The sequence below is a fragment of the Ambystoma mexicanum genome, chromosome 9 (assembly GCF_040938575.1).
Source record: "Ambystoma mexicanum isolate Mex_15411 chromosome 9, UKY_AmexF1_1, whole genome shotgun sequence".
Lineage (NCBI taxonomy): Eukaryota > Metazoa > Chordata > Amphibia > Caudata > Ambystomatidae > Ambystoma > Ambystoma mexicanum.
In genome coordinates this window covers 851,848,572-851,865,976 of record NC_090931.1, presented here as the reverse complement: position 1 = coordinate 851,865,976, position 17,405 = coordinate 851,848,572, and positions in this window count along the sequence as shown.

The window sequence follows — 17,405 nt, the reverse complement described above, 5'->3', positions numbered from 1 at the left end:
CACAAGGAAGATTACTTTTAATATATATTATGTGTGCATGTATGTGCATATTATTGAGTATGTTAATGATGTATGGGTGGCTTGGTTCATTTTGTACTGGGCATCTATAATAATGCAAGCATGATAGGTGTTATTAAGAGGCTAGAATGACATCTTTTGTTGCAGCCAATCCAGCTATAATTTCTTACTGTAGCATGGCATTTTTTATTCAGCTTCTATGTTAAAATAAACATAAATGTTATTACGTTGCTAGACTGGAATATTTTGGTGCAGCTACTCTAGCTTTAATTTCTTGAGGTAGCATGGCATTTATTCCTTAGCATCAAGGGTAAAGCAAACAGGATAAGTGTTATCAGGTTTCTAGACTGACCTACATTGGTACAACTAGTTTGGATATGTTTTCTTATTGTGGCATGGCATTTTCAATGGGAAAGCCAAGAGGAGTATGTTTTTACATGGAGATACTGCCATACATTGGCCGAGTCAGCGTGGAAATGTTTTCTTATAGCATCATTACTGGTATTATGCAAAAGGTGAACATGAGTATGTTCTTATGTGGGAATACTGGACCACACTGGTGCAGCCAGCATGCAAATATAAGGGCACTGACAGCATGATGATTATTTTTTATACTGGCATATATTTTGGGCAAAGGGGCCATGAAAATGTGTTGCAAAATGGTCCTGTGCACTGTGTGTGGGAGCGAGGGGCCAGCAGGCCCCTCACATTCTTCACTTCTCAGTACAAGACTCGGACCAAGTGCCTCCAGTAGTGAGTTAGCCCCTTGACCTTATGCAATGTTAACTTTGGGTTACATTCGCGTGGATGGGACCACTGAGCAGGACACAGTGCATCCATTTTTGTACCCCCTTTTGACTCCATCTTGGTGACCAGGCCTCACTGCGATAGTACGAAACGCTTCTCTCCCTTTCCTCGCAGCGCCTAGGCGCAGGGCACATGGCCCCCACCCTCGTTTCCACTCTGACTGGAAAACTCAGCGGCTCCATTCTCACACTGAAGCCGGAGGTATTTGCAACAACTAATAAATGTAACACATCACTCTTCCTCTGAGATCACTGTCCTGCATGTGAACCAGCATGAACTAAGCCCATAGCGCGTTCATCTCCACAAATGTGTCCTTGCCCCCACACCCTCGCCAGTGGAAACTTACTGCCATTTTGACCCTGTGCCCCTGCAAGGCATTCCTTTCATGTACCAGACCACTGACCACGCCATGATGCCCGCCCAGCAGACCCCCAACTAACATTAGACCCCTGCTGCAGTATATCGTGCCCATTACTAACAAAGCCACATACCTGAGATTCTTGTAAGCATAAACCTACACCCTGGTCATTGTATTATAGTGGTGAAGATGCTTAACCTATGACTTGTATAATCCAAAGGCTACAGATGATATAAATACCTTTGTGACTCTTATAGAGACATGACAAATTACTGAGAGTCTTTGAATCACTATTATTTAGTGCATGCATTATAGAGAATGTATTAAGTTAGCTTAGATAGTGACCACCCTGCTTCACATCGACCTGACCTTCACCTGTCCGGGGCACAGATGTCTGACGTCCATCCTCCCGCCAACCGAGCAACCAACCAAGAGGACGAGATGATGCCCACACCTAAGACACCTGCCTGGCTGACCAATCCGGGTCCAATGTAGTATCATATGTTAGACGCATCATTGTACCTATAAAATGTACTGTAACATTAATTTTGCCAGAGCGCTCTCAGAGATCTAGATAAACTTTTCCTTGAACTCTCGCAGCCCACTCTCTTCTGCCTTATTCCCTGTCCGGGAAGTGTCTGTTTTATTTTCTTGCATGTGTAAAACAGGTAGGGCACAAACAACTGTTGACATCTGTTGGATTTTTTGATGAGAGTTAACATTCAAAACCAATTGCAAACTGTCTGGCTTTTCTGTCTGGCTTTTTACCGAAATTCTCACAGAAGGTTTGCAGTATAATTCGCCATTTCACCCATTATTAAAAAAATGGCCTCAGGGGAGAAATCCGCCATGGTTGGTTCGGGCTAAATCACAATTCTTGGTCCGACTGGCATATTTTGGGAACCATTTACACCCATCCAATTAAGAAATTCACCAGTTGCCACTGCCAGATCACACGTGAGTTCTGATTGACCTCTTTGCATGTTATAATTGTTCCAGGTCCGGTGCATTAGAAGGGCAATTGTGTGTGTGCATGGTATGGCTTTGCCAAAACTGGAAAGGGTTACCCTTTGTGCAATTAGGAATGCATTTCAAAGACAATGTGAAATCTTAAAAAGGAGGGCTAATCTTTTTTTTTATAGAAGTAAGCAGTAACTCCATCTGGACTGGACACCTTGTTAATGTTTAACCTTCTTTTTACGCTATTCTCTCTGATCAGAACTACTTATAAGCAGCACACCAGTTTTCATGGTCCAACCGCCAATATTGGCTGAAAATATTTGTGGTGCACTTGTGGCTCTAGATTCCCACCAAAACTCACACTGGAATTCAAGAATGCCCAGAACCCATGATCGAAGAAGAATATGTACTATTTGTATTGTGGTGGGCCCATGCTACAAATTGTTTAAATATTATTTCTGGTGTAAGCAGCCACTGTAATGGATTGCCATATGCAAAGGTCTGGAATCCCTGGCCATTTTGATTTTTATCAAATAATAAAATGATGCAAGTAATTGTGCTTCTGAAAGGGAGGGTTGCTAGATATAACCCCCTTTTCATAAAAGATTCCATGCAACGTCTCTGCAGAAAGAGGAGGCATTGTAGGTTTTGGACATCCCAGCTAAAATGTAATAATTGTTGACTTATTAGTCTAGTGGCATGGTAAAATCTAAAATAATCCATACCTGATTATTGTATGGTAACTGAAAGGAACACACAGACATTAAAGCCACAAACATTTGATAACATATAGCTGTCAACCCTGTGAGGCCAGGTCACTGATATCACAGCTGTGTATGCTGACTCCACTGTTCCCAGTGAGACAATACACAGGATGCTGACTTCCTTTGATGTCATGGGAGGAAGGTTATCATTGCCTGTTCAGGGGCAAGAGCTCTCCCCAGGTGGTATTCTAGGAACTCTGCTTCAAATAGGTACTGACATAACAAAGGCCAGCCTCACACTTGGGTGTTGCACACCAAAGGGCTTTTAAAGTCTGCAGGCTTGGAAAGGGGGTAGAGTAGCCACAGAGGGAAAGGCAGGCTTGAAAAGGGGTACACCATCTCAGTTTTCTGAAGGGGCCCTCTTCCATCCTGTCCCCTCACTTTCCAGTGGAACAAGGCGCTCTGGGCAAGGGACACTTGTTACAGCGACAGGGGTTGGACCATTACAGCAGGCTTGCTTTTGCCCAGTCTCCAGTGACATCTTGCTTTTATAAAGAAGGTGTCTTCCACTCCTTCTTTGATTTATCTCTGGACTCTGAAAAAGGCAAGACAAAATCACTTGCCCTCTGCTGGAACTGTAGTTGATTCCAAACTCATCTGAATAAAGGTGAAGGCAGAAGGAATCCAAGGCTGAGGAGGAAGAAACTCCTGCAGGTGCCAGCCAACGTCCATGGACTGGGCATGCAGAGAAGAATAACTTTCTTTGTCCTTGGAGCCCCCAGAATGGGATTCAATTTCTTAAAAATGCCCAAGAACAGATGGAATCCTGTGTGAACTGCTTTTGATACGTCACAACTTTGAACTGCTCTTCTGTATCTTTGAACCGGCATAACGCTGCATCACACCAGCAGCTCTAATTGCTGCCTCGACTTGAACACCATGTCACCACTGCAGAAGCCCTCACACCTTTGCTTCTTCAAGCAGTGCATTGAATCAGCAGTAACTGGCCTTGATCCAACTCAATCACTGATTTGAACCACTGGAAGTCATTGTGCTATGTGTTGACTTGCAGCAGTAGTAACATCGCCTCCAACCAACTCTACTGGCGATCTGAACTTGTTGGATCCTTCGAACCGCACTGCAGCAAATGCCAACTTGAACTGCACAGAACACCACCTCGACACCAGATAGATGCTGAATCACCTCTTCCATCAATGGAACTCGCCGTAACTCAAACCTGGTTTGACTGCAAGGAAAGCACACAAAATTCTAGTTCAATGCCATAGAACCACCTAACACTAAGAAGAAGGTACTGGTAAGAGGGTCTATCCCCTTGTACACCTTTTGGGAACATAGTGACTGATAAGTACCCCTTTTCAATTGTTTTCTTGGAAGACATATCCTTTGAACAGTAACATTGCTGCAATTGCTTGCCTGATCACCCATGATAAAGTACCCATTGTGCGATTTTTTACCAGTTCTGCATTTTCTATCTTCTTTCCGCAGGAGTGGATTTTTTGTTGTTGTTTGAGTCAGCAATTTGCATGCTGATTGTTTAATTAAAGTATATATCATTTTAGAGAACTATGGGCATTATTTTATTTTGGAGTCTTTGTACTATTGCTCTTTGAGTTGCTACTGTTATCAGTTCACACGCCACCAAAGACAGAGTAGGTATACCTGTCAGACGGTGTCTGTTTAACCTTCATGATTGGGTTCACTGCTGGTTTAGTAGTAGTGTGGGGCTGAGTAGGCAGTTTAACCACTACTCATCCCTATACTCAGATCAGTTGTCATTTTTTCAAAGCCACATACTAGAAATATATATACACTTTCTAACGTGAGGCCTGCCAAGCTTAAAATAGTAAAAGGCATATTTCTACTGTGGGTGGGCCTTGCACTACTAATATAATACTATTTATCGGGGAGATCTGCTGGGGGTAGAATATCTCTCCACCCCCTAAACAGTTTCATTCTTTTTAGCATGTCCTTGAGTGAACATAATGCTTGTCCCCCTTTTGTTCTGTACTGTTATGTACTGTAATGTATAAGTTTCCCCAGCTGCCACCAGCAATCGCCTCTGAAAATAGCTTCCCCTTCTGGAAACTGAATAAAGGTGTGACTCGGAGCATCGATGAATTCATCTTGACCTGTGTTTGGTGCATACACATAAAAATCACCCTTATTATTATCTTGCCACATCATCACTCTTTATCAGATAGTATACCTGCTGATGTGATGGATAAGTCCTTGTGAAATATTCTCTCCATCATGACTTCCCTGGGATACTAACGATTCCGAGGCACAGGTTTAACAGTCAAGTCTCAGTTTTCTGAAATAGATGTATTTCTTGAAGAAACCGCATATTGCTGTTATGTCACTAAGCTTAATAGACCATCAGACTTTCTACTAAAGAAGTTAGGCATCTATTAATAAAGGATATTACTCTATTTTCTACATAAGTTATGTTATGTTATGTTATGTTGATTTATACTGCGCACCGCTACCACCAAGGGGCAGTCTCCAGGTGCTCATGTGGCTCTGCAAGAAAGAGGACGGGGTTAGTTATTGAGGGTAGAGTGAAAGGATAGGTCCAGAAACTGGAGAAACTGGTGTCTGTGTGTGTTGGCTTGCAGAAGGTTGATTGCGTGCACTGGCTTGTTGTATCCGTATGGGTAAGGCAAAATGTCTGGGTTGGTTTAGTTTTTATGTGAATGCTTGGTAAGTTGTGGTGAGTCTGTGTGTTTTTATGTGTGGATTGGCTTCTATTTAATGTTTTGGTTGTGCCCTCTGGCTTGTATCTGTATGGGTAAGGCCCAATGCCTGGGTTGTCTCTATGTGAATACTTGTTATGTTGGTTGTTGGTGTGTCTGTGTGTTTTATGTGTAGACTGCCTGGTATTTAAGGTTGTGAGAGTGCGCACTGGGATTTTGTATCCATATGGGTATGTTCCAGTGTCAGGGATTGTTTGTTATATACAAATCTTGCTTATGTTGGGTGTGTGTTTGTGTATGAATTGGCTAGCCCAGTGGGAGTGTATAGCACTTGGGTGGTGTGTTGCAGGGGAACACGAGCGGGGTGATTAGTACATCGGCTACTCTCCCATTTCTTCTAGGTGACTAATCTACTCAATTCTATCTAATGTGGAGCATGATTAATCTTCACAATCCTATCTAGTGATACACATGGTTAATTTCATTATCTAACTGTGACGTGTGGTTAATCTTCCCAAATCTATCGAAGTATGGCAGGTGTCTAATCTTCACAAATCTATCTAAGTGTAATGCGTTGCTTGTCCTTTCAATTGCTAAATGCAGAAAATTGCTATCTTAGAGTATAGCTACCTTACACAAATTTGGCTAAATGCAAGATATGGCTGACTATCACAAATGGGCTAAATTCAGGGTAAATCAACCTTAAACAATTTGGCTACATGTGAGATATGGCTGACTATCACAAATGGACTAAAAGCAGGGTAAAGCGACGTTATACAATTAGGCTAAATGCAAGATGTGGCTGACTATTACAAATGGGCTAAAGGCAAGGTATAGCGACCTTACACAATTTGGTTAAATGTGAGATATGGCTGACTATCACAAATGGGGTAAAAGCAAGTTAAAACAACTTGACACAGTTTGAATAAATGCAAGAAATGGCTGACTATCACACATGGGCTTTATTATAATTGGTAATAAGAGTGGTGGGGTTTTAATGGAGGACAGTAATGGCTTCCCCACCCACACCACACTTACCTCTGTTGATGCTTTTTGAATGTGGCAGATATCCCAGGCGAACATGGGCAAACACCGAGTAGAGTTGCTCAGAGGGGAGCTGCCCTTTGCCTTTGGCCCTTAGCTGATGGCTGTGCAGGAAGAGGCTGTCTTGAAGAACTTCCTAAAGATGGCTGATTCCCGTCACTTGGGACTGGCAGGCCAAGCCGCACCAGTCTGGGAGGGGAGGGCGGCGGGTCAGGGAAGAGCAAGGGGTTTTGGGTCTGAAAATGAAGCTAGAGGCTGGCAGCAGGTGGAAAGGGGTTAAGAAAATAATGTTGGGCGGGAAATGGTTAAGTAAATACATAATTGTGGGTGGGACGGGTTTAAATAAATAATGGTGGGCAGGAAGGGGTTAAATAACAAATTAATGATGATTCGGCGGTATGTGGCTAAATACATAAATAATGTCAGGTGGGACAGATATAAATAAATAAATAATTGTGTGCCGAGTGGGATTAAATACATACTGACGGATCAGGCTGAAGTATATAAATAAACAATTGTGGGCAATGAAGGGGTGAAGTAAATATATATGTGGAATCAACAGGGCTGGGAGGAGCAGGCAATGAGAGACAGAGGACAGGAGTGAGAACAGAAGGAGAGGGCAAGGGGTTGTCTTGGTTTCATTTTTGATATGTATACCTGTAGGTATATTACACATATGAATCCTATGAATGTGTTACAAAGCCCTCCTCCTCCTTGTGGTTCTGCTTTATTTCCAACTTTAAAATCCACCCATTACCCTTTGCATGACTTTTTCCATTACCAAACCAAGTTATTTCTGAACAATGAACAATAATTTGACAATTCAGATTGAAATGCTTCAATTATGTTGGGTAAGATAGCTCAAGAGATAAGTACTCATATCGGACATGGGTGAGCATGCATTCAGCAAGTGCACAGACAAGGCTGACTCAACCTTTCATTCATTCAGGGTAGATAAATGGATTACCATTAATATAGAAGTTACAAGTGGGTGGAGTCCAGCATGAAACACTCTATAAAACATGTCACTATTATAATACATGGCAGTCTGTATAAAATCATGCATTTGTCTTTCTTGTTCAGGCTAGTTCTGACATCACTACTAACCTGTGATAAGAACATTACATCACTACTGCTTTGTAATCAGTTATTATGCTTCAGTTGTGATGCCACTATGCCTGCTGCTTAAGCCAGCACCGAGCAGAATTTCAGCTGTCATTGCTTCATTTAAAGACCTGACAAGCTCTTCAAATTCCTTTCTTGTCAAATAGCTTGTAATGATACTTTATAGCCATCAACTCATACGTTACTATTCTGGAAGTATGTTTGTTTTGTACACTGCTAGAGTTAACCACATGAGAGCAAGAATCTACCTGCCTGTTGTTATTTTTTTCAATCACACCACATTTTAGATGCTTACATATTTTTTTCTGAAATACATTCGTAGCTGCATATTCGTTTTTTAATGCACACTGATTCTGTACTGATTATATGTATCAGAAACTGTAGGCCCTCTCATTAGATTAAGGACGAGTGCTAGTCTTTTAAGGGGGATGACAGAGCATAGCCATGTAATATAAGAAATAAGTATAGTACAAGTCACTTCGGAGGTCTGAGACCTTATAAAGGAATACTGCCTTCTACCTCATTTCTGTGTTTGATCACATAACTCCTCTGTGACTTACAATATCCTTTTATGGCATGGTAACCCATATATCATCCATTAGTCATCCACCCTTATGGTAGCTTATTAGATATGCTATAACTACGAATCTCTGCAGACTGCAGACCACAAAACACAGCAAGTGGTTAAACCAGTTGTGTCTCATCAACTGTTACTGACACACTTGTTCCTGTTGTTCTGTGTTTGTGGTCTTCCCATGCTGGCCGTATTGTCTTCGGGCCTCCTGCAGAATGGGAGTTTAAATGCCTTTTCTGGATCTATGTGATGTTTGTAGAATTATTTGCCATGGGGGTAACCCTTTCAGTTATATTTGACATGTCATCAGTTTTGAGCCACATTGTAGATTAGCAATTGCTTGTGCTTGAGCTTTGCATTCAAATAACGTACAAAATGGGTATTAGATTTTCACCTGATCATACCCTCTTGTGGGTTATTCATGATGGAACTCAATGATCAATCTCTGTCATTATTTGCCATAACCGTGCTTTATACGTCAACACATCGGTTGTTCCTTCTCCTCTTAGATGTTCATGATGTGCTCCAGGTTGCGGGTTTCCCTTTTTGGATTCCTTATAGTTTTCCTTTAGATTTAGGGCCTGATGAGGAGTTGGACAGTATCCCGGTGCTAATACCACCGGGATACCGCCCAACGTTAATTGTGTTAGTGCCACATGATCCGGCGCTATTAGTGCCGATCACGGGTTGGGAGATAACGGGAAATCATCATTGGGTCCATTGGATCCAATGGGGCATTTTCGGTGCAATTACCCTGCGCTAATACCACCGGTGGTGATTGCAACAAAACGGGGCGCTAAATGGGATTTTCACCTCCAGCAAAAAGCTGGAGGTAACACAGCCCACTTAGCACCCATCTCATGATCAGGCCAGCCTAAATGCATCAGTATTAGCCTTACCACTGCATTTAAGGGCTAACTCGTGATCAGCCGTTAGATTTGATATTTGATATTTTCCTTATAAGCACATTAAATAAGTCTTTTCAAATTTCTATAATGCCACTAGTGATGAAATTCAATTATCATTTCTTCTAATTGCTATACTCTTGCCCATACCCTGGACAATGATTTTTAAAACCTGTTTGGCAACTGTTCAAGCCTAAATTCCAAATGTGTATGCCCTATCTCAGATCCAAATTAAGGTATTTAATAACGTCCCCCTAGCCAATCTATGGACATCTAGTGACCAAGGAGGCAGAGTGTCTTCCTGAGCTAGTGGTTTATTGGCAAAGGGGGACATTTAGATGATCCCTTAGGTCCCCACCCTCAGGAAGAGGACCATCATATGAGGCCACTTACAGACACTGGGCCTCTTTAAAAGTTGCCCAGTGCAGAATTAATGTGCCATAAAGTATACTGGCACATTTTTACACTGGCCAACAACACTGTTTTCTGGTGGGGTGGAGGAATTATCTATGAGCTGGAGGTAATTCCAACACCATACCAGCAAAAATCACCAGTTTTACAGGTGCCGGTATACCGGCAAAGTCCCCATTGAGTCCTATGGGATTCCATGGAATGGTGACTAATGCCGAATACTGGCACTCAGAATCTGGTGGTAATACTGCCGGACTGAGTGCCTGTAACGGTGTGCAGTAGCACCGGGAGTGTATCAAGTGCTAGGCGGGATTACCACAATAACTGATTCCATGCCCAGATAGCCGGACAGACTCAAAGAATATGCAAATCACTACTTCATTATCAGTTCAATAAAGTAGGGAAATCTGGCAAGCATAGCAAATCGTAGCTCGCCCACTTTCGAAAACATTTTCTGTTACACAAAGGCTTTATATTTCAATGTATATCAGCTATGATGTCATCCTATATGGCAAATAGTAAAAACCTATCCGGCAGAGGGATAGGTTAAGGGAACATATATAACTATAGCTTAATTAGGGGTTTGTAACATCATTAGCTGCCCCTTATCATGTAGCACACTGTAGGAATGCCCCTAGATGCTCACACCAGTAAAAATACAACCCACTAGGGAAAAAGGCCTAAAACACCTCTTGCAAGGATATCAAGGTTTATTTGCACACACAAATGAAAAGTGTCAGGAAAGAACTCAGCACTTTCAGAACGTCCATTGCATCATCAGCGAAATCATTACAAACAGTAGAAACCTGCTCGGCTGGTTGGTGTAACCCTATACATAGGATGCCTGCCCCATAGGGGATTCCAGGCCTTTGGTCCCAGGCCCTACTGTTCCTGTTATCCCACGTGGGTGATGCTGCAGTCATCATCGGTCATGAGGTGCCTGCTAATTGGCAATTGTGTAAAAAATAAACAATACATCTCTATCTATGTAGCAGTGCACCTGGTACAAGCAGACAGGGGCCAGAGGGGAAAGCCGAGGTCATACTAACTCACAAACTTAATTCAATCCCAGACAGGCCGGCACCTCTCCCTCATTCTGGCCTATAACGTTATCCATCTCATAACACAAATCATGTGACCTAGAAGTGAAGGCAGAAAGTTCTGCCTTCTGATCTTTCTTGATCAATTGGGGGTCCAACAGATTTATGATCAGTGGTCGGGGACTGGTACCTTGGAATTTAGGGGTCCTAAGGCTAAGGCTTTTGAGTGATATCACTTAGAGTTGGTGCTGGTGGGGGTCAGAGGCCTCCTTCTCATGGGATTGTATCATACAAAGACGCCCAGTCCTCCACCCGTTTCCTTGCAGGGCACATTCTCCCCAGAGCACAAAGGCTGGCAACTTTAAAAACAAAGAAGGGTTTATGGATCTCTGTGGCTCTGGCCTTTCTCATCAGTGTCCAGGATACAACCTGTTCATTCCCTCATATTCGCAGCCTGGGATGATTGCTGCAGTACCGCGTTCAGGCCTCACATTTCAAAATGGCTGCTAATATCTAAGATGACGTTTGCCCTTACACGCACACTATATCTACAAAACATGCAATAATGGGATCATGCAAAGGATTCTAAGAGCACCCCCTCCCCCCTGGTGTCTCATAATACATCTCATGGACTTTGCTTTATATTCTAAACTGCTTGGGGGTATGGTATAGTAATCTCCCCTTCGCAGCATTCTCCCCTTTTGTTAATTCTACATTAACAAACTCCCCACTAAGCCCATCTTTATTTGTCCCCTGCCAGCATTCCTCCTCCAACCTCTTGACTTCTAAGTAATGTGGAGATCCGTCTTCTGGGACCCACGCTCTACATGATGCAAACTCTGGCCAGATTTGGCATACTCCTCAGGGGTGTCATATATATGCTTCTCCCATCTCCTGCTAAATCAACCCGATGCTCTGTGTAATTCTTGGGGTCAGGTGGGGTCATAGTGATAGGGCCGGGGGGGGGGGTTGCAAGTGCTGCTCTATCACAACCATGCATGGTTTGTTTGGGTCATCTGTGTGGGCAGCACAGTCTTTTTTACTACAAGAGGCATTGGGTACCCCAATTGAAATCATCATCATGGCACTGTTAGGTACCCAGAGGTTTCTAAGTGTGGACCCAGGGATCGAACCTGTGTTGCTCCATGTCGCCTTGCTTCCAAGGCAGGCACGTCCCCACTGAGCTATCCTCCCGATGTTTGGCACAACATCGAAGTTTGGAGGCACGAACGTGCAGTAAGAATCGCCAATTTTGCAGCAAACCGTCAGCAGGTCGAGTACATATCGGTTCTGGAGGGTCAACACTCGTATGGCACTCATCTCAACCTTGATCGGGTTGAGGCCTTGCTCCATGTCATTTGGCAGCTGTGTTACTTCCCAGTGCACAATGTGGACCCACTTAGCATTTGCAGCTGTCTGGACTCCAGGCAGCAGTAATGATGCAAGAAAGGTTTCTTCTTTGCTAAACAGTTTATATTCATTGGGTATTTCTTTGAGCAGTTCATAGGAGTCTTGGGACAGATAATTTGATCTTCTTTTCCTGCTCAACTTTTCAGTCTTTTCTTTTTCATGTAAGATACAGAGGATGGGAGCATGAAATAGGCTTCTGGCAGCCCCCCTATTGTTGAGCCTGGGGTGCAAGCAAGTTATTTTATCCCACTGCTAGGTGGTCTTCAGGGATCATGAGAAGCGCTGAGTGCAACATGGCCAGTGAGCAATAGCACCTCCAGGAAGGCAGCAAGTGCAAGAATGCCTGCTCTCCACACACCCAGTAGTAGTCTATTACTGCAGCAGTGACTTGTTTGAGATTTGGGATGAGCAAGGTTTTATTGCATCATTGGTTGGCCCCCACCAAAACAGTTTATTCATTATAGAAACATAGGTCATAAGTTTCTTGCTTTTGCACTTTCACTGACTTTTCCATAGCTTCCATCCACGTCAACTTTGCGATATGCTTGTTCCAGAATGGCACACCTGTGGTATTCACTTGGGAAAATACCTCATCTCTGAACCCCAGTAGCCCTCCTGCCATGCAACTTATTGATGTTTCTTGCCACCTGCTCGCCACATACTTTACTCAATTATTCAATTTCAGGTATGGCCTCCGCAAACACTGGATGCTTTGGGGATTTTGAGTGCATTGCACCTGATCAGGGTCCATAACTTATAGTCTCACACTGTGTGCCTGGAAAGGGCCTGGAAAGGGCCTCACAGCCTACACAGCACCAGATGAAGCAGGAATTCAGCCTCTACAATTGGTATTTCTTGTGGTATCAATACCTTGGGTGTTCCTGAGGTGTGTGGTATCAATGAACACACAAAACAACTGCCAGTGACCCTCCTCATCCCCACTGAGCTCATGTCTCCGTACCAACTATTTGAGAGGTCTGGGTGGTGCATGTCTTATATTGTATCTAAACAAGGTCCATGGTATTCATCATACTTGGACTTTCTAACTTATGTGCTGAAACTTTGTTATGTACAGTATTAAAAAGGTGATAGGCTGAAAACTTATAAAAACATTGGATTCATTAGTACTTTTACCAGTGTTAATACGTTCTACTTGGCCATTGATATGGGGGTCTGTGGCCGCGGTGTTGTGTGTTAAATACATGTGGATACACTGAGGTTGGTACTCTTGGTGATATTTAAATATTGCATTGAACCGTTAATAGTAACATTTGTACCTCCCCCCCTTTAATATGCCCTCCCATATAAAATGACATCCCAGACATATACCTAATCCAAACATACATTTTGCAAACAACCCAGTAATACAATGCATAGAACATGCATATGAATAGGAGAACATTGACATAGTACTATATACGTTCGTTTTCTTAACCACTTAACTGCTGAGGGTTTTCCCTACCAGTGCTGAGCCCTGTTTTGAAGATTTCGGTATGTTGCATTTAGTCCCTTTTAACTTTTTTGTTAAAAGAGATATTGTGGCCAAATGTGGCCTCTTTTATTCCCATAAGTAGGCGGTCGTAACACCAGCAAGGAATCCATGTTTGCTGTAGGGCGGGTGCGAGAAAATAGCAAAAAAGAGAGAACATTTTTGTTTTTCAAGAAAACTGACAATACAATGATGTACCAAAAAGTCTTTCTTGTGAGATCTAGGAACAAATGCTTTTTAGTTCCAAATTCGCCATTTTCCAAGCTTTCAAGAACAGGTTGACTGGAAACAAAAAACATTTTTTATAAGGTTACCATCAGTTATGTGCGGGTTAGGCGAGTTCTCCCTTTTTGTTTATTAGGACCTGCTTGGAGGGAATGGAAGGGGAGGCTAGGAAAGCTCAATGGGAAGCCAGAAAGGCATACATTTCTGAAAAGTAGACAAAAGTCTAAGCTCAGAAAGGGGTGATTCACGCAGATCAGGCAACAACTATGTACCTAAAATGAGTATAATTTGGAAAACATTTGAAACGTGAGTGAAAACAAGTATGTGTTGGACATGTTTGGACTGGTAAGGTAATGGTTTCTGTCAATATTGAGAAAATCAATGCACGACTACATTTACCCAACTCATCTAGTCAGGAAATCACACATTTTTGGTAACGTTTCACAAAACAAGCAATACCACGACCCAAAGACTGAGCCATGGTACAAAGAATTTTTATGCTGATGGACTAAATAGATATACTTTTATCTATAAATAGATAAAACGAATGTGGTAAAGAATGGCAAGCATACAGTTTTTGAAAGAGCACAGGCAGATCTTTTGAAGGATAGGTGACTTGTGCAGGTTACAAAAGCGCAATGTGCCTAAAGCAGTGACTAAATGTACGTCATATTTTGGAAGTGAAAGGGCTGTGTAACAAAGTGCAGTAGGAAATGTGTGAACATTTTCTGAAAACCAAGAAAAAAAACAAATTTCCTACCCTCCCATATTCCCACAGGAGTCCCGACAAAAACGGTAGCTCCATGTGTCGGTGCACTGACCGGGGAATAGGCTAAAGCACTGGTACATCAGACGCCCTGGGGAATACTGGTTTTGGCCCATACATTTATGAAAAGAAGACACCCGGGGGAATCCAAAGAGGTCTGACTTTCGCCAATCGCCCTAAAATGTATTACCCACAAGGCCCGGCAAACTCCAAAAAGTGGAGAAAAGAACACAAAGTTCAGACATTTGGCACCAGGAAACCACCGAAACACGCTGGCAAAAACACATGTCCTACCTTCCCATGTTTCCACAGGTGTGCCAACAAAAACTGTACCTCACATGTGTCGGGGCACTTACCTGGGTGCAGGGGGAAAAGGCTAAACCACTGGTACACCAAAGGGCCTAGGAAAGAACATTTGTATGGTATTTGGTGTTGTGGATGACCCACATATTTGGGTCTGGGGTGTTGCAGCTAGCAAGGAAAATGGGGAACCCCATACATTTCTGAAAAGAAGACACCCGGAGGAATGCAAAGAGGTCTGACTTTTGCAAATCGCCCTAGGATTTATTGCCCACAAGGCCTGGCAAACTCTGAAAAGTGGAGAGAAAAAACTCAATTTTCAGACATTTGCCACCAGAAAACTACTGAAACATGCCAGCAACAACACATGTGCTATCTTTCCATGTTCCCAGAGGTGTCCCAACTAAAACAGTACCTCACATGTGTCAGTGCACTTACCTGGGCGCAAAGGGAAATGGCAAAACCACTGGTACACCAAAGGGCCTACGAAGAGGAAATTCTTATGGTATTTGGTGTTGTAGACAACCCACCAATTTGCACCTGGGGTGTTGCAGCCACCAAGGAAAATGGGGAACCTCATACATTCCTGAAATTAAGACACCCGGTGAAATCCAAAGAGGTCTGACTTTCGCCAATTGCCCAAGAATTTATAACCCACAAGATCCACCAGGAAACCATTGAAACACGCCGGCAACAACACATGTCCTACCTTTCCACATTCCCACAGGTGTCCCAATGAAAACAGTGCCTCACATGTGTGAGTGCAGGGTAAACCACTGGTATGTCAAACGCCTTGGGGAAGACTGCATTTTGCCGTCTGGACAACCCACAGATTTGGGAATGGGGTGATTTGCCAACAGGAAATCACCGAAACATGCCGGCAACAAAAGAGTGCCCTACCGTCCACATTCCCACAGGTGTCCCGTTGAAAACTGTATCTTAAATGTGTTGGTGCACATACCTGGGCACAAAGGGAAAAGGCTAAACCACTGGTATACCAAAGCACTTAGGAAGAGGACATTCTTAAGGTCGGGGTGATGTCCTTGGCCTTGGCCGGCCCTCTCACATGTCGGTCGACCATCCCCAAGGCCAGCCTGGAGCTCTGTCTGGGCTGCATTACAGATTTTCACTCTGGGAAAGGACAGGGACCATGCTGGGGCTCCCTGGTACCGCCGCAGGGCTTTGGGACGGTCGACCCACATGGGAGACAGCCGCCCAAGTCCCGAGACATCACCCCGGGCTATCCTGGAGCTCTGGCTGGCCTGCATTATACCTTCTCCCCCCGGGAAAGGACAGGTACTCCATGGAACCACCGCTGGGCTTGAGGACTGTCAACCCACATCGGAGACAGCCGCCCAAGACCAGGTTCATCACCCCTGATCATCCGCGAGATCTGGCTGGGCTACATTGCAGAATTTCCCTCTGGGAAGAGATAGGTACCCTGACACAACTCCCTGGGACTGCTGCTGCACTTGGGGATGGTCGACCCACATGGAAGACAGGTGCCCAAGGCGAGGGGCATGACTCCGGACTATCCTGGAGCTTTCACTGGCCTGCGTTACATATTCTGCCTCCGGAATGGATGGGGACACCGCCTGGGCATTACCTCTGCACCATCCATTCCTGCCCACACCACTGAAACATCAGCCACAGTCCCACCAACCACACTTACAAACCGCCCTCAATTATAATATAACTATAATAGTTATAGTATAATAACAAAAGGACATTTTGTACTACTTACATAAGCCAGCAAAAGCTTCTGCCTGCCTCAACTGTAAACAAAACAAAAACCATTAATTATCTGAGGTCAGTCCGCCAAAAAGAAATCCAAACTGTCATGCTCGTATCACCCCACCTTTTTCATACAAGCCATCCCTGGTGGGTGATGTCCCCGGCCTTTGAAGGATGATTCCCATATGGGTCGATCATCTGCAAGCCCAGGCTGGAGCTTTGGCTGGGCTGCGTTACAGCTTTACCACCTGGGAAGGGATGGGCACCCTGCCGGGTTCGCTGGGAACACAGCTGGACTTGGGGATGGTTGCCCAACATGCGAGACAGCTGCTAAAGGCCGGAGACATCCCCCCAACCATCCTGTTGTTCTGGCTCACCTGCGTTGCAGGTTTTCCCTCCAGGCAGGGATTGGGACCCTGTCGGGGCTCTCTGGGACCGTTGTTTAACTTGGGGATGGTCGACCAACAAGGGAGACAGGTGCCCAAGCCCAGAGGCAGCACCCCCGCCCGTCCCGGAGCTTGGACTGGCCTGTGTTACAGCTTTTCTCTCCAGGAAGGGATGAGGACCTTGCCGGGGCTCACTGGGACCACCGATGATCTGGGGATGGTCACCCAACATGGGTGACAGGTGCCCAAGCTTAGAGGCAGCACCCCGGCTGTCCTGGAGCTCTGGCGGCCTGTGTTACAGCTTTTCTCTCCAGGAAGGGATGAGGACCCTGCTGGGGCCTCCCTGGGACTGCCGCTGAACTTGGGGACGGTCGACCAAAAAGGGAGACAAGTGTCCAAGACTGAGGCCATCAACCCGACCATCCTAGAGCTCTG